Genomic DNA, 21053 nt, shown 5'->3' on the forward strand with positions numbered 1-21053 from the left:
GAATTGTGGCCAGGGCACGATGGAAGAATACTTATTCTTCCATCGTGGGCCAGGGCCACAATCAAGATTATCACCATCAACGACCAATGACCAATGACCAATCACAATTCACAATCATGAAAGGACGAAAGCGACGAAAGCAACGAAAGTGCTATTTAAACCTTCGAACTGTTCAAACCACGACAAAATATATCCGGTCGTCATTTAAACCGTCTTCCGTCGCCTTCCTGCGTTCGACCTACGGGTGGTAAGTGGCGTCGGGCAACCAAAGGCACAAATCGTCGGTCTGAAGAAACGTCCGCCCAATGCGTACCGAGCATTTTGCGCCCTGAGCATTGGTCGGACGTTTCTCTGCGTTTCTCTTGACAGACAGACAAGGAACTTTATTGATGGTACAAGGAATTGATACAAGGAACTTTATTTATTGAAATGACTAGGCGCATGTCTGTAGTTCAAGAGCCTTGCAATGAAGCTGCTGCCATAGCTGTCTTGTTGGTGTACTGAAATGAGTCGATTCTCAGGAATTAGCTCCCAAAGTGGGTTTCACAACGAGACTTTGTGCGCACTCTTGTGGTGAGCGATGGTTTGTCCACGTTGCACAAACAGTCCCAGCTTCAGGCGTGTTTGCAACGGCAGGGCAGAAAGCAGTGTGCATTGGTGAATAGTGTGGCAAAGCCAACTTTCACGTCCATGCTAATGCTTTGTATGCACCAGAGACTCCTCCTCGTGCATACATGCACACAAAGCATAGGAGAGAGACTTCCTCTGAACGTCTCGTCCAGTGCTTTATTTGTATGCATGCATATGTGTGTGCATGCATCCATGTATGAATCTATGAAAGGGGCACTTCCTCCCATACATGCATAATGAAAAACATTGGAGAAAGACTCTGTCTTGGTCTCATTCATATAAAGTGTTGGCAGTTGTGCAAAAGTGGGCTTTGCCACAATACTTGGAAGAGTAGGTTGCTGTTTTTATAGTTACGTTGGCTTTCCTGTGGAGCATCGACACAGTCCATAGCTTCGGGAGCACGACGCTGCTGCTTCGCCATTGTGTTATGCGATGACGTTTTTACCCCCACTCAAGCCCACATTTAAAAAAAAGTGGTTTGTGTTTTTTCCTCTGAAAATTTTCACACCAGTCATGCTTTTGTCTGTTGATTTATGCCCATCTGCATGGTTGTAGTAGCGTGCGTAGAAAGCACAGCAAAAAATTATCATTGCATTTGCAGAAGCACATTTAACCTTACAGCATTGAGGTAGTTGTTTGCCAGACCTTCTGGGGCGAGGTGCAGGCAGGAGATAAAAATCTCAAACTTTTTGCAAGATATTGTGAAGGACAGAAAAGAACCAATGAACAGTAGGAGATGAGGCGAAAATGGGACAGCACAGGGCAAGGGACGTTTAGGTAATTGGGAAATGAAGCTGTGGTTAAGTGCACAATGAAGGTGGCTGAAAATCAACTGAATGCAGGATTTATTGAGCCCCCTGAAGTCGTCCAGACATTTTTTTGATAAATTCTTCTTCATATTTAATTATTTTCTTTTATAAAAGAAGGATTGATGGGGATGATGAACCAAGTGGAAGCAAAAAACTTAAACCAAGTTTGAAAAAAATTTGGAAGACACTTATGCATTGCCTTGATAGTGGTAGATGAACTTATTCGCATTGTATTACTGTGCACTTATGCTAGCCAGTGCCAGCTTTTCTGTGACATGAAGCCCTTAACACCACAAGTGAGAGACAGTTCTTTACTCTGCATCTAAAAAAATTAAGGAAGTTCACACTAACACGTAGTAAGACTTGAAGGTAGTGAACCTGTACGCAACCTTCACGTCCGTCGCGATGGTTGAAGTACACGATTGCAGCCAATTCGCTCCTTCTTTGCTGTTGCAACGATCTATCATTGTTGCTATAAGTTGAAGCTTCCTTCATTCTTTTGAAGTGATCATCATTGGACATCACCCTGGAGGACATACACCATGACGTGTCTTTCTCGTTCCAAGCTTGTTGCCACGATTACGGCGAAAGCCGGAGTCTTTCTTTTTTTTTTTTTTTTCCCTCCAATTTAGGCCAATCTCCCTAAGCGGGTATGCTTGGCTTGACAAACGTGCACAGGGCACTCTGGGCGGTCGTCGCGAGACAGGCACACATGAATGGTGGGAATTTTCTTGGTTTTGTTAACTGCCGGGTGGTCGCCGCGAGGCCCGCACTCATGTGCGCGCGCTCGGCAAGTTCTTGGTATTTTTAACCTTGGACATGAAAAACTACGATTTGCTAAACAACTTTGTTGTTAAAACAGTAAAAACACTGAGGAGTTCTTCCAATTTCTTTGCCATTGCATGCAAGTGCAGACGCTGTCGAGAGGAGAGATGGGAGGCACGGGCCCAGTGATGTGCGCTGCTCCCAATGCATGGTGGCACGGTAACCAGCGGGGCTGGCTCCTGAGCAACCAGCCAGCGGTGGTTGGCTGCCGTCTAAGAGCTTGGACTGGTTCGTGGAGATCCACAAGTTGAAAGGTGGGGCCTTTCAACTTTGTTTGCTGTGGTGTGGGAAAGCGACAATGGTTAACTACTGTCTACAAAAAAGCTTAAATTGGCAGGTTTAGGTAAAATATTCAAAGGATATGAATGACTTCGATTGCGCATTCGCTGCACCCCATGTTTTACCACTTTCGCTGCCTTGCTATGTTCGTGCCTGTTATTCATCGTCATACACACTTCCCAGCACCCTGCATGAAATCTCAAGCTCCCATAAACTACTGAAGCATACATTACACTTTAGACTTATGGCACTGCTTGAAGGCTTTGACGCTATGTACCCGATAATAAAAAGAGCAGGGCAAATTTTCATTTGGGCAGGGAAGTAGTACTGTATGGTGGTGTGTTTTAGTGACTGATGCGTTGGGACCTTTTTTTAGACTGTACCTGATTACCGTCGTCTGCCTAAAAGTTTGTTCTGTTATGTTTGTTCAGTTTGTCTTGACGGCTGAAATGCACTGAAATGGCATACATAGCCTTTTTTGTTGAAAGTGGGGCGTTGGAAGGGCCCAGAAATATATAAAATCACCAGTGCTCAAAGGAGCCAAAGTAGCCGAGTCGCCACGCTGAAATTTCCATCGCCACGAGTCTCAAAAAGTCGCCACTTTGGCGACAAATCGCCAGACCTGACAACCCTATTGGTGGCTAGAATGTGACTGAGTGAGTCGCCAAAGGCTGCTTCTTCCAAATTGAACAAAGTTGTGCTTTGTCTTCACAGCCCAGTTAAGCACTTTCCCTCTGTCCCCCTCTCTGTCCCAAGGAACCTTCCAAGCAGTGAACCTCTGGGGACCTGAGTGGGCTGATGCTGTCAGGCTTCCTGGAAGACCTTGGCAGCCAGATGGTCATGGGAAACGGACAGTCCACCGTACTGCCCCTGGATGGCGAGCTGGAGAGCATTCTACAGCAACCGGATGGCCTGCTGACGGAGCCTTGGCAGTGTGAGTGGTCCAGCACTCAGTGGCCCTTGGGGACTTCTTCCGCCAGTTGATCCGGGGCTGTTCTGGTTGTCTTCCGATTGTCGAGAAATGTAATGTATATGAAGGGGTGGGGTTAAAATTAGGTATAACTTCTGTTTGAAGCGACGGTTAAGTACCCGCCGCGCTGGCTGAGTGGTTATGGTGTCGTGCTGCTGAGCCCAAGGATGGAGGTTCAATTTTCCAGCCGCAGGGGTGGCTGTTTTGACAGGCTGAAAACGAAAATGCCCTCAAAACTAATCCAGAGCTGTACACTGCAGCACGTTAAACCCTACAATCAATTACTTAATTAAAGCACCCATTGCGTCTTCAAGTTTGGATCCCAGTAAAACACTGATGTTGGATTGCAGAATTAAGAACCTGAAGCACTAGTTTTATAGCCACAGCAGCGCTGGAGTAAGGTGCAAAAGTTCATAAGGACATGCACCATCTTAACAAGGATAAACTTATGTCTTCCTTCCTATTATTTATTTATTTTTTTTTCATCACTTGCATCTGAAATTGTAGTCGAAAGTCCATCATTACCAACTGTTGACTCCCTTTGCTTGCGACTTGTGCGGCCTCATTAAAGGAGCCAAGCAGACAAAATACAGGTTCGTTTTATGCGAAAGATTTTGTGTTCTATAGTGCCTCCAGCGCTTGTCCAGAGGCAAACGGTGCTTTATTCACTAAGAAACTAATCAATTTAATGAAGTTAAAATTTTGACGCACCCACCAAATCGTGTGTTTTCGCGGCGTCTGCAGTGACATCACAGGAACCGCTCTCCAGCCGATTGCGGAGCCTCACTTACTGTTAGTCAACCTAGATGGCGCCATCATACCGTGAAGAACCATTTTCTGCCTTTGCGTTGTTTTTTTTTTTTTAACTAATTTGCACCTGGCTTGTTTTTGTTGATGTAGAAAATAATCTTTTCGTGAGGCATGGTGTTCACTCGACAACTATGGTCCCGTAAGACGCTGTCGCTTACACCAATCGGCCAGTGTCATGTAAGACAACCTCAAAGAGCCGCACTGCTGTGCAGCTAAACAAGCATAGTGCTTTCAGTGCCAACAGCAGTACGCATCGGTATGTTTACGTGCACTTTCGTAACTTGCACTGCTCACCCAACCATTCTTGCTGCTATAAAAAGAATGTGCCCTACATTTAGGTGCAAATTGCTCATTCGGCAAGCTTGTAAGCCCTGCCTAATTTGCGTTTGCTTTTGGCGGCCTCAGCCAATCGCACAGCTGGGCACATATGACATCATAGGTTCTGTTGTGGGAAATGAGCTAGTGGGTCGCATGGCCATTCCATTTTTTTCCTAATTATATAGCTTATTCGAGTGAAGTGTGCGTTAAAAGTGGTGTCAGTGTGATTGTAATGAGGCAATCTTTCGGATGAATTAAACTTGTGTTTTGTCTGCATGGCCCTAAAAAGATGGTGGGGCGGGAGGGCCCTTTTGGGGTGTCACTTTACAGCCTCATCTGTGCTGAACTGTTCACTGCGCTCAAAGCGCGAGCCTCTGTCACTGAGTGCACAATTTTCATTGTCTATGGGTTAAATGCTGTGCCAGGCACACTACATCATTTATCAGCCAAGGAGCTAAGGCACCAGCGCTGGGCCACCAAAAGCAAAGATGTAAATCCTGCATCGAAAATTTCAGCTCTCCAGAAGAATGCCGGCGAAAAAATTTTTAGTCTGCGTACCGTTGGACGAGAAAAGTGTGATAGTAGCTACATTCTTTTTCTGTTTTTATTTCCCCCCCCCCCCTTTTTTTTTTCATCCCCTGCTTGTTTTAAAACTAACAACAACTGCTTAGTTAGAAGCACATGATGTACCTTAGGCTTGCTGTAAAAAATACCTGCAAAGTGGATTTTATGCGCATGCATAAACTCGTGTTTCTCGAGGGCTGGATTTCAAGCTCGGTCTCAGAAAGCAGCCAAAAGTAAAATGTTTTTTGTATTGAAGAAAGGAGAAATGAAAGTTCCATGCAGTCTGATACTGTGGCCTATCCAACAGCCATCGTCCGTGCTATAATCTTGTGTCTTCATTAGGTGCCTCAATACAACTAAAAAGCTTTCCCATGTATTACGTTGGTCTTCTGTCATGTTCACAAGTTCAGAATGGCAGCCAGGCAGCCTGCATGTGTTTCGGAAGGGTGGGGGGGGGTTCAAATGAGAGCAAACTGCTCTTCAGTGGGAATAAATGGTACAGTACTTGGTTATGTAATTCTTTTCTAGCACTTGAAATTATTACTAAGCATAAAGATTAATCTAACCTATTTTCACAGACTCTATTTACGAACTGTTAGTGCCTCATGTTTGTACGGGAAACCCGTCACTTGCAGATTACTTGCTCTGAAAGCTGATCCTCCTCCTTGTTCCCATGTTTTTTTCTCTGCCCTAACCTTGTCTCTACAGCCAAACACTGATCTGGTTCTCAGTTTCTAAGGGACTACACACAAATGTGGTTAATCGAGAGTAAACGCCAATAATGCTTTTGGAATTTCTATCACCAGGCACTGTAGTAGTTGCTGCTTTACTTGTCGGGGGTGGATGTGAAGCAACTTTGTGTTGGGAATTGCTAACGCCTTTACTCTGCATGATTACGGGGTGTCCTTGGTCTGAAGGGAACGTCTAGTTCAGGCAGTGCATGTCACACAGTTTGAAACGTTGCGTGCAAGGTCGTTACCATAACGAAAGCGTGCTGCTCCGAGTCAACAGGCTTTGCTTAGCAAAATACTCCATATTTGGTCACTGTAGGGTGTGCACACTATTTTATGCAAATTATTTTTTAAATTGCCATTGATTTCTCCTAAAGCCTTGACTGAACGTATTTTTGCATGACGAGGACGGGGGTGTTAGTGTTCTGCTGCTCTGCTCTTAAAACAGCTTCTTAATTGTTAAGTAAACTCTGTGAACTTGTCAGTCTTGCTGCTTTTTCCCCTCTGATTTCAAATGTGGATTTTTTTTTTTTTTTTTTTTTGAGTCAGTCAGTTAGTTACCAACATAATTAGAGACAATTTGCTATTTTTGGAGGAACAATAGACAAAGCAGTGTAAGCCATAAAACTGTAATCTTTATATTTTCCAATACTCTGTCTGAACCCTGGTAAGTGCAGTAAGAGAATCGCTTTTTTGATGCACTGCTTAGAACTAATTTTACAGCTCATTAAACTTTGGTGGCACCGGTTGCAAAAAGCCATTTTTAGTGCCCATTTCAAACACCAAGTTAATGAGCTGTAAAATGTGCTGTAAATGAGCTGTTGACGGCATAGTGTGCACAGTTGGCTTCTCCACTCAGCTTTGGCGCTGTGCGAAGAAGTGAAAACAAATCAAGTGCGTGCCCTGACGAGTATCCAGGAGTGCTCGCTGCTTTGCGGCACTTCAGCGTCAGAGCTGTGGTGTTAAATTATGAATTGGTTTGCGAGTAGTGTTGTTTCGTGAGATGGGGCCGAAGCGACTCTAACTTGCTTAAAAAATAATAATAGAAAATTCAAGGATGGTGATTGGTCGGAAACTCTCTTCTTCACAGGCTTCAACTCTGCGGTGGTGAAGAACCATGTCATGGAGGCAGCCAACCAAGTTCAACAGGTGATGAAGCAGACTTGCTGAAGGGGAGGAATTTGCTCCCCTCCTTTCGTTTTGTACGTCATACTATAAGATGGTTGGGCATTGTGTACTGCAGCATCCTTCATCAATAGCTTTACCGATCTGATGAAAGGTGATCGACTGCCTTCTCGCGACCCTTGGTCAAACTGTGAGCTGCTCCCACTGATACTGTAATGTGTGCCTTATTATGAATTCCATTTGTTCAGCTACTAGTAGGGTAGTGTTTGGCGGGTTCTGAGTGTGTGCACGTGTATGGACGGAGTTGCTTTGATGGTGGGTGTTTCGGGAAAGGCAGATATTAGGGGTGAAAAAGTGTGTACATACCTGTTGCTCGTTCATCCTTCATCGAGGGCCAATCAATGTGTAGTTACCAAAGTACCAAGTATGCTGTGATTGGCACGTGCATTGGTTGTGTGTGCCTTGTTAAGGCAAGAGAATACAGGCAGCAGGGTTCGGTGTCATCGCTGATTGGAACGGGGTTCTCTGCTTTAATGACTGGATTATGTGTGCGATGATAGTGATGTTGATTGCACATACCCAAAGCAAGGGATTTAACATACTCCCACCGCCGCAGCATGCGTCTGCCGCAAACAGCTACAAGCATGAAACGGACAGGGAGGCTGCCAGTCTTGCTGGCAGTCCAATACCTTTGTTTCTGCTGGCGATCGGTAATGTCTGGGCATTGCAGCTCTTTTTAGAACGATTCTATAGCTCAGCGAATCCTGCAGTTCATCGAAACACCTGAGTAGAAGCTCAGGCTCCTCGTCAAGGCTCGCGCTGGTGCACCGCTCTTGATGTGCGCTCAGTGTACCTCTCAACGGCAAGCACGCGAGTCACTTTGCTTGTCGAGGGAATTCCGACGCTGCTGTTTTACTTGACAGTCTGCTGCTTCTGCTGCTGCATCTTGTGAGTTGAGCCACGCAGTGACAAAACAAGGTCGATTGGTTCTTCGTCGACATCTTTAGACACGTTCACCGTTGTTGGCAGCTTCGTCGTCGTCCTGTTTGAACAGCGTCAGTACAATATCGGTGGTCGTGTCTTGTCACATCCTTTACTCCCGCCCGTAAGAAATGGGGCGGGCATGAACAATTATAGTCTATCGTCCTAAAACTTGGACTTTCTGTCCGTAACATTTCTCCTTCCAGTGGTTTCCAGGTGTGTTCATCACTTCTGTTTCCAGCGGTGCTTCAACTTGCGTTGCCGCTTCAGAAGTGCTGAGTGTTGTAGCGGTGACACGAACAACAGAAAGTTTGTATTGGTATTAAAAAGGCCAGACTGCACATTTCCTTGATTTCGGCGCTGATGGTGCACGTCTCTGGCACGTGCAAATGCTGTTTTCCGAAAGTTCTGCTGAGTCTTGAACTTGAGTGTACGGTCGGTTACGTTCAGTGATAGATGTTGGCTGTATCTGCAGTTCACGGGTCTCCATGTCTGCGTTTTAGTCTTGTAATCACTTTTCGGTGCTGTAAAGGTGTTGGGAACATTCCACTGACTGGAGGTTCCACGCCAACGATGCTTTCTCCTATACAAGTCTTGCCTAGTGGGTAACCATGTCTTTGTGGACAGGCTTTATGCATGCCATAATTTGTGGGCCTACACTATCAAGCCGACCTTTTTCAAACACAATAGGTGGGGGCAAGTAGTTGCATGCGTGTGTAGGTACAGCTTCGAGATTTTCAGGGGAGCCTTCGCCGTACATGAAGTCTGGGACGAAGATGTACTCAAACTGACCTGGTAACGGCTCAATGCACGTTTCTTCAGGAGCTTACGCTACGCTCAATTCGATAGCGACCGTTTCTGTTTTCCCAAGCTCCGTGGTTGATGGTAAGTTCTCGATGTCCCCATTGTGACGAACAGGCAGTTTTTCGGCTAACTAGTATAAAAACTCTCTCGGGGTTTTGAAGGAGCTGGCCATTTCAAAAAAGAATGTAGATCTCGCGTCTAAAAGCTGCTTGTTCTTGAGGCACTGTAACCAATGTTGGAGGTAAGCGTTAGCTCTAAAAAGGCAGAGCATGTATCGATGCACCTCCTCAACCTCCTGCTCAATTTCTTCTTTGATCAAGTTAAATATATCAGAATCCAATTCAATTGCATCACTTCTGATTTGTTGGAGGTTCTCTATGTTAGCCTCCAGTTTCGGTACATGGTGATTCGGTGAAGACAATAGAGAGTTTCAGTACAGCGTTTGTTGCCTTTGCGTACGCTAAACGCTAAATTTTTGCGTCCCACTGCGTAAACACCGCGAGCGGAGTTTTAGTAGAGCGTCTCATCAGTTTTGCGTAGCGGCACGCTAATGCATACGGCGCCATCTCTCATGTTTTGCGAAATGACTCGCCGGCTGATCTGCGAGCGAAGTGCCGGTGTGCTTGGAGATTTTACGACTATCCAAACAATTGTAAACAAACGCTTTCCCGTTAGTATTGAATGCAACACGGCCATAACACGACATGAATATTCTCTTACCTGGGTACGTTCCATAAAAAAAGCGTTGAAGTCCCGCAGAACTTCTTTCGTGCAATCGCACAGAACGCCCTGAACTGAATGCCCGGGTTTGACGCACACATTTTATTCAACTTCAAAACAATCCAGAGAGGCATTTCGAACGAACACAACGTCACGACATGCGTTGCAAGTCTGAACTGCGGTCGACTGGCGATCAGTTGCCTCCTCCTGCCCGTTGTAAATTCGGCACTCACCTCGCGCGCGGTTTGCGGGGTGGGACAGCAAGTCTGGCGCTCAAGCCGAGGACTCTGGCGCTCAAGCCGAGAGGGCTTTTAGCCACGCACACTGTACATACCCAATGTGAGGTTGAGTCGTACGTCGCTCGAGAAAGATAATCCAGAGCACGAGAAGCACTGTCCACCCGCAGAAACACAACGTCGCATTTCATCGTGAACACGCCCGCAACACACACACACACACCGCTTCGGTCGCTGGCCTGGCTACAAAGCTTCGTTCGGGCAGTCAGCGATGTCACGATGATACGGAGCTGCGCGAGGGGCGATGCGCTAAGCACTCCACGTATTTAAAAACACAGGGGCAAAGAACTTGGTTCATTGGGAGCAAATTACTGTCGACAGAAAAGCGGAATCGTGGATGCTTGCCAACTTGCCAACTTCATACATGCCTCCTGAGGGCTGAGTCTTCCATTTTATGCACTCGACCTCGCCAGACCGTGATAATTCAATTCGTATTACATAATGAGCAGATATTGTATTTTTCAGGGTTTTAAGCATTGTGCTGCACACTATTCCTGGTTGTTCGCTGCAATTTGGCCTACGCGTCTCGTATATCCGGTGGCCAATAGAGCACTGTTTTGCTTAATGGCTTGGCCGTAATTACTCATAGTGGGGTTGGCTTTTTTTGCCAACTTCATACATGCCTCCTGAGGGCTGAGTCTTCCATTTTATGCACTCGACCTCGCCAGACCGTGATAATTCAATTCGTATTACATAATGAGCAGATATTGTATTTTTCAGGGTTTTAAGCATTGTGCTGCACACTATTCCTGGTTGTTCGCTGCAATTTGGCCTACGCGTCTCGTATATCCGGTGGCCAATAGAGCACTGTTTTGCTTAATGGCTTGGCCGTAATTACTCATAGTGGGGTTGGCTTTTTTTGCCAACTTCATACATGCCTCCTGAGGGCTGAGTCTTCCATTTTATGCACTCGACCTCGCCAGACCGTGATAATTCAATTCGTATTACATAATGAGCAGATATTGTATTTTTCAGGGTTTTAAGCATTGTGCTGCACACTATTCCTGGTTGTTCGCTGCAATTTGGCCTACGCGTCTCGTATATCCGGTGGCCAATAGAGCACTGTTTTGCTTAATGGCTTGGCCGTAATTACTCATAGTGGGGTTGGCTTTTTTTGCCAACTTCATACATGCCTCCTGAGGGCTGAGTCTTCCATTTTATGCACTCGACCTCGCCAGACCGTGATAATTCAATTCGTATTACATAATGAGCAGATATTGTATTTTTCAGGGTTTTAAGCATTGTGCTGCACACTATTCCTGGTTGTTCGCTGCAATTTGGCCTACGCGTCTCGTATATCCGGTGGCCAATAGAGCACTGTTTTGCTTAATGGCTTGGCCGTAATTACTCATAGTGGGGTTGGCTTTTTTTGCCAACTTCATACATGCCTCCTGAGGGCTGAGTCTTCCATTTTACGCACTCGACCTCGCCAGACCGTGATAATTCAATTCGTATTACATAATGAGCAGATATTGTATTTTTCAGGGTTTTAAGCATTGTGCTGCACACTATTCCTGGTTGTTCGCTGCAATTTGGCCTACGCGTCTCGTATATCCGGTGGCCAATAGAGCACTGTTTTGCTTAATGGCTTGGCCGTAATTACTCATAGTGGGGTTGGCTTTTTTTGCCAACTTCATACATGCCTCCTGAGGGCTGAGTCTTCCATTTTACGCACTCGACCTCGCCAGACCGTGATAATTCAATTCGTATTACATAATGAGCAGATATTGTATTTTTCAGGGTTTTAAGCATTGTGCTGCACACTATTCCTGGTTGTTCGCTGCAATTTGGCCTACGCGTCTCGTATATCCGGTGGCCAATAGAGCACTGTTTTGCTTAATGGCTTGGCCGTAATTACTCATAGTGGGGTTGGCTTTTTTTGCCAACTTCATACATGCCTCCTGAGGGCTGAGTCTTCCATTTTATGCACTCGACCTCGCCAGACCGTGATAATTCAATTCGTATTACATAATGAGCAGATATTGTATTTTTCAGGGTTTTAAGCATTGTGCTGCACACTATTCCTGGTTGTTCGCTGCAATTTGGCCTACGCGTCTCGTATATCCGGTGGCCAATAGAGCACTGTTTTGCTTAATGGCTTGGCCGTAATTACTCATAGTGGGGTTGGCTTTTTTTGCCAACTTCATACATGCCTCCTGAGGGCTGAGTCTTCCATTTTATGCACTCGACCTCGCCAGACCGTGATAATTCAATTCGTATTACATAATGAGCAGATATTGTATTTTTCAGGGTTTTAAGCATTGTGCTGCACACTATTCCTGGTTGTTCGCTGCAATTTGGCCTACGCGTCTCGTATATCCGGTGGCCAATAGAGCACTGTTTTGCTTAATGGCTTGGCCGTAATTACTCATAGTGGGGTTGGCTTTTTTTGCCAACTTCATACATGCCTCCTGAGGGCTGAGTCTTCCATTTTATGCACTCGACCTCGCCAGACCGTGATAATTCAATTCGTATTACATAATGAGCAGATATTGTATTTTTCAGGGTTTTAAGCATTGTGCTGCACACTATTCCTGGTTGTTCGCTGCAATTTGGCCTACGCGTCTCGTATATCCGGTGGCCAATAGAGCACTGTTTTGCTTAATGGCTTGGCCGTAATTACTCATAGTGGGGTTGGCTTTTTTTGCCAACTTCATACATGCCTCCTGAGGGCTGAGTCTTCCATTTTATGCACTCGACCTCGCCAGACCGTGATAATTCAATTCGTATTACATAATGAGCAGATATTGTATTTTTCAGGGTTTTAAGCATTGTGCTGCACACTATTCCTGGTTGTTCGCTGCAATTTGGCCTACGCGTCTCGTATATCCGGTGGCCAATAGAGCACTGTTTTGCTTAATGGCTTGGCCGTAATTACTCATAGTGGGGTTGGCTTTTTTTTGCCAACTTCATACATGCCTCCTGAGGGCTGAGTCTTCCATTTTATGCACTCGACCTCGCCAGACCGTGATAATTCAATTCGTATTACATAATGAGCAGATATTGTATTTTTCAGGGTTTTAAGCATTGTGCTGCACACTATTCCTGGTTGTTCGCTGCAATTTGGCCTACGCGTCTCGTATATCCGGTGGCCAATAGAGCACTGTTTTGCTTAATGGCTTGGCCGTAATTACTCATAGTGGGGTTGGCTTTTTTTGCCAACTTCATACATGCCTCCTGAGGGCTGAGTCTTCCATTTTATGCACTCGACCTCGCCAGACCGTGATAATTCAATTCGTATTACATAATGAGCAGATATTGTATTTTTCAGGGTTTTAAGCATTGTGCTGCACACTATTCCTGGTTGTTCGCTGCAATTTGGCCTACGCGTCTCGTATATCCGGTGGCCAATAGAGCACTGTTTTGCTTAATGGCTTGGCCGTAATTACTCATAGTGGGGTTGGCTTTTTTTGCCAACTTCATACATGCCTCCTGAGGGCTGAGTCTTCCATTTTATGCACTCGACCTCGCCAGACCGTGATAATTCAATTCGTATTACATAATGAGCAGATATTGTATTTTTCAGGGTTTTAAGCATTGTGCTGCACACTATTCCTGGTTGTTCGCTGCAATTTGGCCTACGCGTCTCGTATATCCGGTGGCCAATAGAGCACTGTTTTGCTTAATGGCTTGGCCGTAATTACTCATAGTGGGGTTGGCTTTTTTTGCCAACTTCACACATGCCTCCTGAGGGCTGAGTCTTCCATTTTATGCACTCGACCTCGCCAGACCGTGATAATTCAATTCGTATTACATAATGAGCAGATATTGTATTTTTCAGGGTTTTAAGCATTGTGCTGCACACTATTCCTGGTTGTTCGCTGCAATTTGGCCTACGCGTCTCGTATATCCGGTGGCCAATAGAGCACTGTTTTGCTTAATGGCTTGGCCGTAATTACTCATAGTGGGGTTGGCTTTTTTTGCCAACTTCATACATGCCTCCTGAGGGCTGAGTCTTCCATTTTACGCACTCGACCTCGCCAGACCGTGATAATTCAATTCGTATTACATAATGAGCAGATATTGTATTTTTCAGGGTTTTAAGCATTGTGCTGCACACTATTCCTGGTTGTTCGCTGCAATTTGGCCTACGCGTCTCGTATATCCGGTGGCCAATAGAGCACTGTTTTGCTTAATGGCTTGGCCGTAATTACTCATAGTGGGGTTGGCTTTTTTTGCCAACTTCATACATGCCTCCTGAGGGCTGAGTCTTCCATTTTATGCACTCGACCTCGCCAGACCGTGATAATTCAATTCGTATTACATAATGAGCAGATATTGTATTTTTCAGGGTTTTAAGCATTGTGCTGCACACTATTCCTGGTTGTTCGCTGCAATTTGGCCTACGCGTCTCGTATATCCGGTGGCCAATAGAGCACTGTTTTGCTTAATGGCTTGGCCGTAATTACTCATAGTGGGGTTGGCTTTTTTTGCCAACTTCATACATGCCTCCTGAGGGCTGAGTCTTCCATTTTATGCACTCGACCTCGCCAGACCGTGATAATTCAATTCGTATTACATAATGAGCAGATATTGTATTTTTCAGGGTTTTAAGCATTGTGCTGCACACTATTCCTGGTTGTTCGCTGCAATTTGGCCTACGCGTCTCGTATATCCGGTGGCCAATAGAGCACTGTTTTGCTTAATGGCTTGGCCGTAATTACTCATAGTGGGGTTGGCTTTTTTTGCCAACTTCATACATGCCTCCTGAGGGCTGAGTCTTCCATTTTATGCACTCGACCTCGCCAGACCGTGATAATTCAATTCGTATTACATAATGAGCAGATATTGTATTTTTCAGGGTTTTAAGCATTGTGCTGCACACTATTCCTGGTTGTTCGCTGCAATTTGGCCTACGCGTCTCGTATATCCGGTGGCCAATAGAGCACTGTTTTGCTTAATGGCTTGGCCGTAATTACTCATAGTGGGGTTGGCTTTTTTTGCCAACTTCATACATGCCTCCTGAGGGCTGAGTCTTCCATTTTATGCACTCGACCTCGCCAGACCGTGATAATTCAATTCGTATTACATAATGAGCAGATATTGTATTTTTCAGGGTTTTAAGCATTGTGCTGCACACTATTCCTGGTTGTTCGCTGCAATTTGGCCTACGCGTCTCGTATATCCGGTGGCCAATAGAGCACTGTTTTGCTTAATGGCTTGGCCGTAATTACTCATAGTGGGGTTGGCTTTTTTTGCCAACTTCATACATGCCTCCTGAGGGCTGAGTCTTCCATTTTATGCACTCGACCTCGCCAGACCGTGATAATTCAATTCGTATTACATAATGAGCAGATATTGTATTTTTCAGGGTTTTAAGCATTGTGCTGCACACTATTCCTGGTTGTTCGCTGCAATTTGGCCTACGCGTCTCGTATATCCGGTGGCCAATAGAGCACTGTTTTGCTTAATGGCTTGGCCGTAATTACTCATAGTGGGGTTGGCTTTTTTTGCCAACTTCATACATGCCTCCTGAGGGCTGAGTCTTCCATTTTATGCACTCGACCTCGCCAGACCGTGATAATTCAATTCGTATTACATAATGAGCAGATATTGTATTTTTCAGGGTTTTAAGCATTGTGCTGCACACTATTCCTGGTTGTTCGCTGCAATTTGGCCTACGCGTCTCGTATATCCGGTGGCCAATAGAGCACTGTTTTGCTTAATGGCTTGGCCGTAATTACTCATAGTGGGGTTGGCTTTTTTTGCCAACTTCATACATGCCTCCTGAGGGCTGAGTCTTCCATTTTATGCACTCGACCTCGCCAGACCGTGATAATTCAATTCGTATTACATAATGAGCAGATATTGTATTTTTCAGGGTTTTAAGCATTGTGCTGCACACTATTCCTGGTTGTTCGCTGCAATTTGGCCTACGCGTCTCGTATATCCGGTGGCCAATAGAGCACTGTTTTGCTTAATGGCTTGGCCGTAATTACTCATAGTGGGGTTGGCTTTTTTTGCCAACTTCATACATGCCTCCTGAGGGCTGAGTCTTCCATTTTATGCACTCGACCTCGCCAGACCGTGATAATTCAATTCGTATTACATAATGAGCAGATATTGTATTTTTCAGGGTTTTAAGCATTGTGCTGCACACTATTCCTGGTTGTTCGCTGCAATTTGGCCTACGCGTCTCGTATATCCGGTGGCCAATAGAGCACTGTTTTGCTTAATGGCTTGGCCGTAATTACTCATAGTGGGGTTGGCTTTTTTTGCCAACTTCATACATGCCTCCTGAGGGCTGAGTCTTCCATTTTATGCACTCGACCTCGCCAGACCGTGATAATTCAATTCGTATTACATAATGAGCAGATATTGTATTTTTCAGGGTTTTAAGCATTGTGCTGCACACTATTCCTGGTTGTTCGCTGCAATTTGGCCTACGCGTCTCGTATATCCGGTGGCCAATAGAGCACTGTTTTGCTTAATGGCTTGGCCGTAATTACTCATAGTGGGGTTGGCTTTTTTTTGCCAACTTCATACATGCCTCCTGAGGGCTGAGTCTTCCATTTTATGCACTCGACCTCGCCAGACCGTGATAATTCAATTCGTATTACATAATGAGCAGATATTGTATTTTTCAGGGTTTTAAGCATTGTGCTGCACACTATTCCTGGTTGTTCGCTGCGATTTGGCCTACGCGTCTCGTATATCCGGTGGCCAATAGAGCACTGTTTTGCTTAATGGCTTGGCCGTAATTACTCATAGTGGGGTTGGCTTTTTTTGCCAACTTCATACATGCCTCCTGAGGGCTGAGTCTTCCATTTTATGCACTCGACCTCGCCAGACCGTGATAATTCAATTCGTATTACATAATGAGCAGATATTGTATTTTTCAGGGTTTTAAGCATTGTGCTGCACACTATTCCTGGTTGTTCGCTGCAATTTGGCCTACGCGTCTCGTATATCCGGTGGCCAATAGAGCACTGTTTTGCTTAATGGCTTGGCCGTAATTACTCATAGTGGGGTTGGCTTTTTTTGCCAACTTCATACATGCCTCCTGAGGGCTGAGTCTTCCATTTTATGCACTCGACCTCGCCAGACCGTGATAATTCAATTCGTATTACATAATGAGCAGATATTGTATTTTTCAGGGTTTTAAGCATTGTGCTGCACACTATTCCTGGTTGTTCGCTGCAATTTGGCCTACGCGTCTCGTATATCCGGTGGCCAATAGAGCACTGTTTTGCTTAATGGCTTGGCCGTAATTACTCATAGTGGGGTTGGCTTTTTTTGCCAACTTCATACATGCCTCCTGAGGGCTGAGTCTTCCATTTTACGCACTCGACCTCGCCAGACCGTGATAATTCAATTCGTATTACATAATGAGCAGATATTGTATTTTTCAGGGTTTTAAGCATTGTGCTGCACACTATTCCTGGTTGTTCGCTGCAATTTGGCCTACGCGTCTCGTATATCCGGTGGCCAATAGAACACTGTTTTGCTTAATGGCTTGGCCGTAATTACTCATAGTGGGGTTGGCTTTTTTTGCCAACTTCATACATGCCTCCTGAGGGCTGAGTCTTCCATTTTACGCACTCGACCTCGCCAGACCGTGATAATTCAATTCGTATTACATAATGAGCAGATATTGTATTTTTCAGGGTTTTAAGCATTGTGCTGCACACTATTCCTGGTTGTTCGCTGCAATTTGGCCTACGCGTCTCGTATATCCGGTGGCCAATAGAGCACTGTTTTGCTTAATGGCTTGGCCGTAATTACTCATAGTGGGGTTGGCTTTTTTTGCCAACTTCATACATGCCTCCTGAGGGCTGAGTCTTCCATTTTATGCACTCGACCTCGCCAGACCGTGATAATTCAATTCGTATTACATAATGAGCAGATATTGTATTTTTCAGGGTTTTAAGCATTGTGCTGCACACTATTCCTGGTTGTTCGCTGCAATTTGGCCTACGCGTCTCGTATATCCGGTGGCCAATAGAGCACTGTTTTGCTTAATGGCTTGGCCGTAATTACTCATAGTGGGGTTGGCTTTTTTTGCCAACTTCATACATGCCTCCTGAGGGCTGAGTCTTCCATTTTATGCACTCGACCTCGCCAGACCGTGATAATTCAATTCGTATTACATAATGAGCAGATATTGTATTTTTCAGGGTTTTAAGCATTGTGCTGCACACTATTCCTGGTTGTTCGCTGCAATTTGGCCTACGCGTCTCGTATATCCGGTGGCCAATAGAGCACTGTTTTGCTTAATGGCTTGGCCGTAATTACTCATAGTGGGGTTGGCTTTTTTTGCCAACTTCATACATGCCTCCTGAGGGCTGAGTCTTCCATTTTATGCACTCGACCTCGCCAGACCGTGATAATTCAATTCGTATTACATAATGAGCAGATATTGTATTTTTCAGGGTTTTAAGCATTGTGCTGCACACTATTCCTGGTTGTTCGCTGCAATTTGGCCTACGCGTCTCGTATATCCGGTGGCCAATAGAGCACTGTTTTGCTTAATGGCTTGGCCGTAATTACTCATAGTGGGGTTGGCTTTTTTTGCCAACTTCATACATGCCTCCTGAGGGCTGAGTCTTCCATTTTATGCACTCGACCTCGCCAGACCGTGATAATTCAATTCGTATTACATAATGAGCAGATATTGTATTTTTCAGGGTTTTAAGCATTGTGCTGCACACTATTCCTGGTTGTTCGCTGCAATTTGGCCTACGCGTCTCGTATATCCGGTGGCCAATAGAGCACTGTTTTGCTTAATGGCTTGGCCGTAATTACTCATAGTGGGGTTGGCTTTTTTTGCCAACTTCATACATGCCTCCTGAGGGCTGAGTCTTCCATTTTATGCACTCGACCTCGCCAGACCGTGATAATTCAATTCGTATTACATAATGAGCAGATATTGTATTTTTCAGGGTTTTAAGCATTGTGCTGCACACTATTCCTGGTTGTTCGCTGCAATTTGGCCTACGCGTCTCGTATATCCGGTGGCCAATAGAGCACTGTTTTGCTTAATGGCTTGGCCGTAATTACTCATAGTGGGGTTGGCTTTTTTTGCCAACTTCATACATGCCTCCTGAGGGCTGAGTCTTCCATTTTATGCACTCGACCTCGCCAGACCGTGATAATTCAATTCGTATTACATAATGAGCAGATATTGTATTTTTCAGGGTTTTAAGCATTGTGCTGCACACTATTCCTGGTTGTTCGCTGCAATTTGGCCTACGCGTCTCGTATATCCGGTGGCCAATAGAGCACTGTTTTGCTTAATGGCTTGGCCGTAATTACTCATAGTGGGGTTGGCTTTTTTTGCCAACTTCATACATGCCTCCTGAGGGCTGAGTCTTCCATTTTATGCACTCGACCTCGCCAGACCGTGATAATTCAATTCGTATTACATAATGAGCAGATATTGTATTTTTCAGGGTTTTAAGCATTGTGCTGCACACTATTCCTGGTTGTTCGCTGCAATTTGGCCTACGCGTCTCGTATATCCGGTGGCCAATAGAGCACTGTTTTGCTTAATGGCTTGGCCGTAATTACTCATAGTGGGGTTGGCTTTTTTTGCCAACTTCATACATGCCTCCTGAGGGCTGAGTCTTCCATTTTATGCACTCGACCTCGCCAGACCGTGATAATTCAATTCGTATTACATAATGAGCAGATATTGTATTTTTCAGGGTTTTAAGCATTGTGCTGCACACTATTCCTGGTTGTTCGCTGCAATTTGGCCTACGCGTCTCGTATATCCGGTGGCCAATAGAGCACTGTTTTGCTTAATGGCTTGGCCGTAATTACTCATAGTGGGGTTGGCTTTTTTTGCCAACTTCATACATGCCTCCTGAGGGCTGAGTCTTCCATTTTATGCACTCGACCTCGCCAGACCGTGATAATTCAATTCGTATTACATAATGAGCAGATATTGTATTTTTCAGGGTTTTAAGCATTGTGCTGCACACTATTCCTGGTTGTTCGCTGCAATTTGGCCTACGCGTCTCGTATATCCGGTGGCCAATAGAGCACTGTTTTGCTTAATGGCTTGGCCGTAATTACTCATAGTGGGGTTGGCTTTTTTTGCCAACTTCATACATGCCTCCTGAGGGCTGAGTCTTCCATTTTACGCACTCGACCTCGCCAGACCGTGATAATTCAATTCGTATTACATAATGAGCAGATATTGTATTTTTCAGGGTTTTAAGCATTGTGCTGCACACTATTCCTGGTTGTTCGCTGCAATTTGGCCTACGCGTCTCGTATATCCGGTGGCCAATAGAGCACTGTTTTGCTTAATGGCTTGGCCGTAATTACTCATAGTGGGGTTGGCTTTTTTTGCCAACTTCATACATGCCTCCTGAGGGCTGAGTCTTCCATTTTACGCACTCGACCTCGCCAGACCGTGATAATTCAATTCGTATTACATAATGAGCAGATATTGTATTTTTCAGGGTTTTAAGCATTGTGCTGCACACTATTCCTGGTTGTTCGCTGCAATTTGGCCTACGCGTCTCGTATATCCGGTGGCCAATAGAGCACTGTTTTGCTTAATGGCTTGGCCGTAATTACTCATAGTGGGGTTGGCTTTTTTTGCCAACTTCATACATGCCTCCTGAGGGCTGAGTCTTCCATTTTACGCACTCGACCTCGCCAGACCGTGATAATTCAATTCGTATTACATAATGAGCAGATATTGTATTTTTCAGGGTTTTAAGCATTGTGCTGCACACTATTCCTGGTTGTTCGCTGCAATTTGGCCTACGCGTCTCGTATATCCGGTGGCCAATAGAGCACTGTTTTGATTAATGGCTTGGCCGTAATTACTCATAGTGGGGTTGGCTTTTTTTGCCAACTTCATACATGCCTCCTGAGGGCTGAGTCTTCCATTTTATGCACTCGACCTCGCCAGACCGTGATAATTCAATTCGTATTACATAATGAGCAGATATTGTATTTTTCAGGGTTTTAAGCATTGTGCTGCACACTATTCCTGGTTGTTCGCTGCAATTTGGCCTACGCGTCTCGTATATCCGGTGGCCAATAGAGCACTGTTTTGCTTAATGGCTTGGCCGTAATTACTCATAGTGGGGTTGGCTTTTTTTGCCAACTTCATACATGCCTCCTGAGGGCTGAGTCTTCCATTTTATGCACTCGACCTCGCCAGACCGTGATAATTCAATTCGTATTACATAATGAGCAGATATTGTATTTTTCAGGGTTTTAAGCATTG

General features: G+C 45.1%; 1 long non-coding RNA gene across 2 annotated transcripts in view; it reads left to right on the plus strand.

Annotated features, from left to right (window-relative positions):
* Positions 1-58: 58 nt before the first annotated feature.
* LOC144162742 (uncharacterized) overlaps positions 59-21053 on the plus strand; it is a 64861-nt gene continuing 43866 nt past the window's right edge. Inside the window, exons 1-4 of one of the 2 annotated variants that reach the window (XR_013320756.1) lie at positions 59-247; positions 2354-2518; positions 3300-3477; positions 7027-7085. This is a non-coding gene — a long non-coding RNA (uncharacterized LOC144162742). Of the gene's footprint in view, positions 248-2353; positions 2519-3299; positions 3478-7026; positions 10342-21053 lie in introns of those variants that run through there. The other variant, XR_013320757.1, reaches the window with a different exon arrangement.

Source organism: Haemaphysalis longicornis, unplaced genomic scaffold, assembly GCF_048455015.1.
Source record: "Haemaphysalis longicornis isolate Haplotype H1 unplaced genomic scaffold, Haemaphysalis longicornis Haplotype H1 scaffold_12, whole genome shotgun sequence".
Classification (NCBI taxonomy): domain Eukaryota; kingdom Metazoa; phylum Arthropoda; class Arachnida; order Ixodida; family Ixodidae; genus Haemaphysalis; species Haemaphysalis longicornis.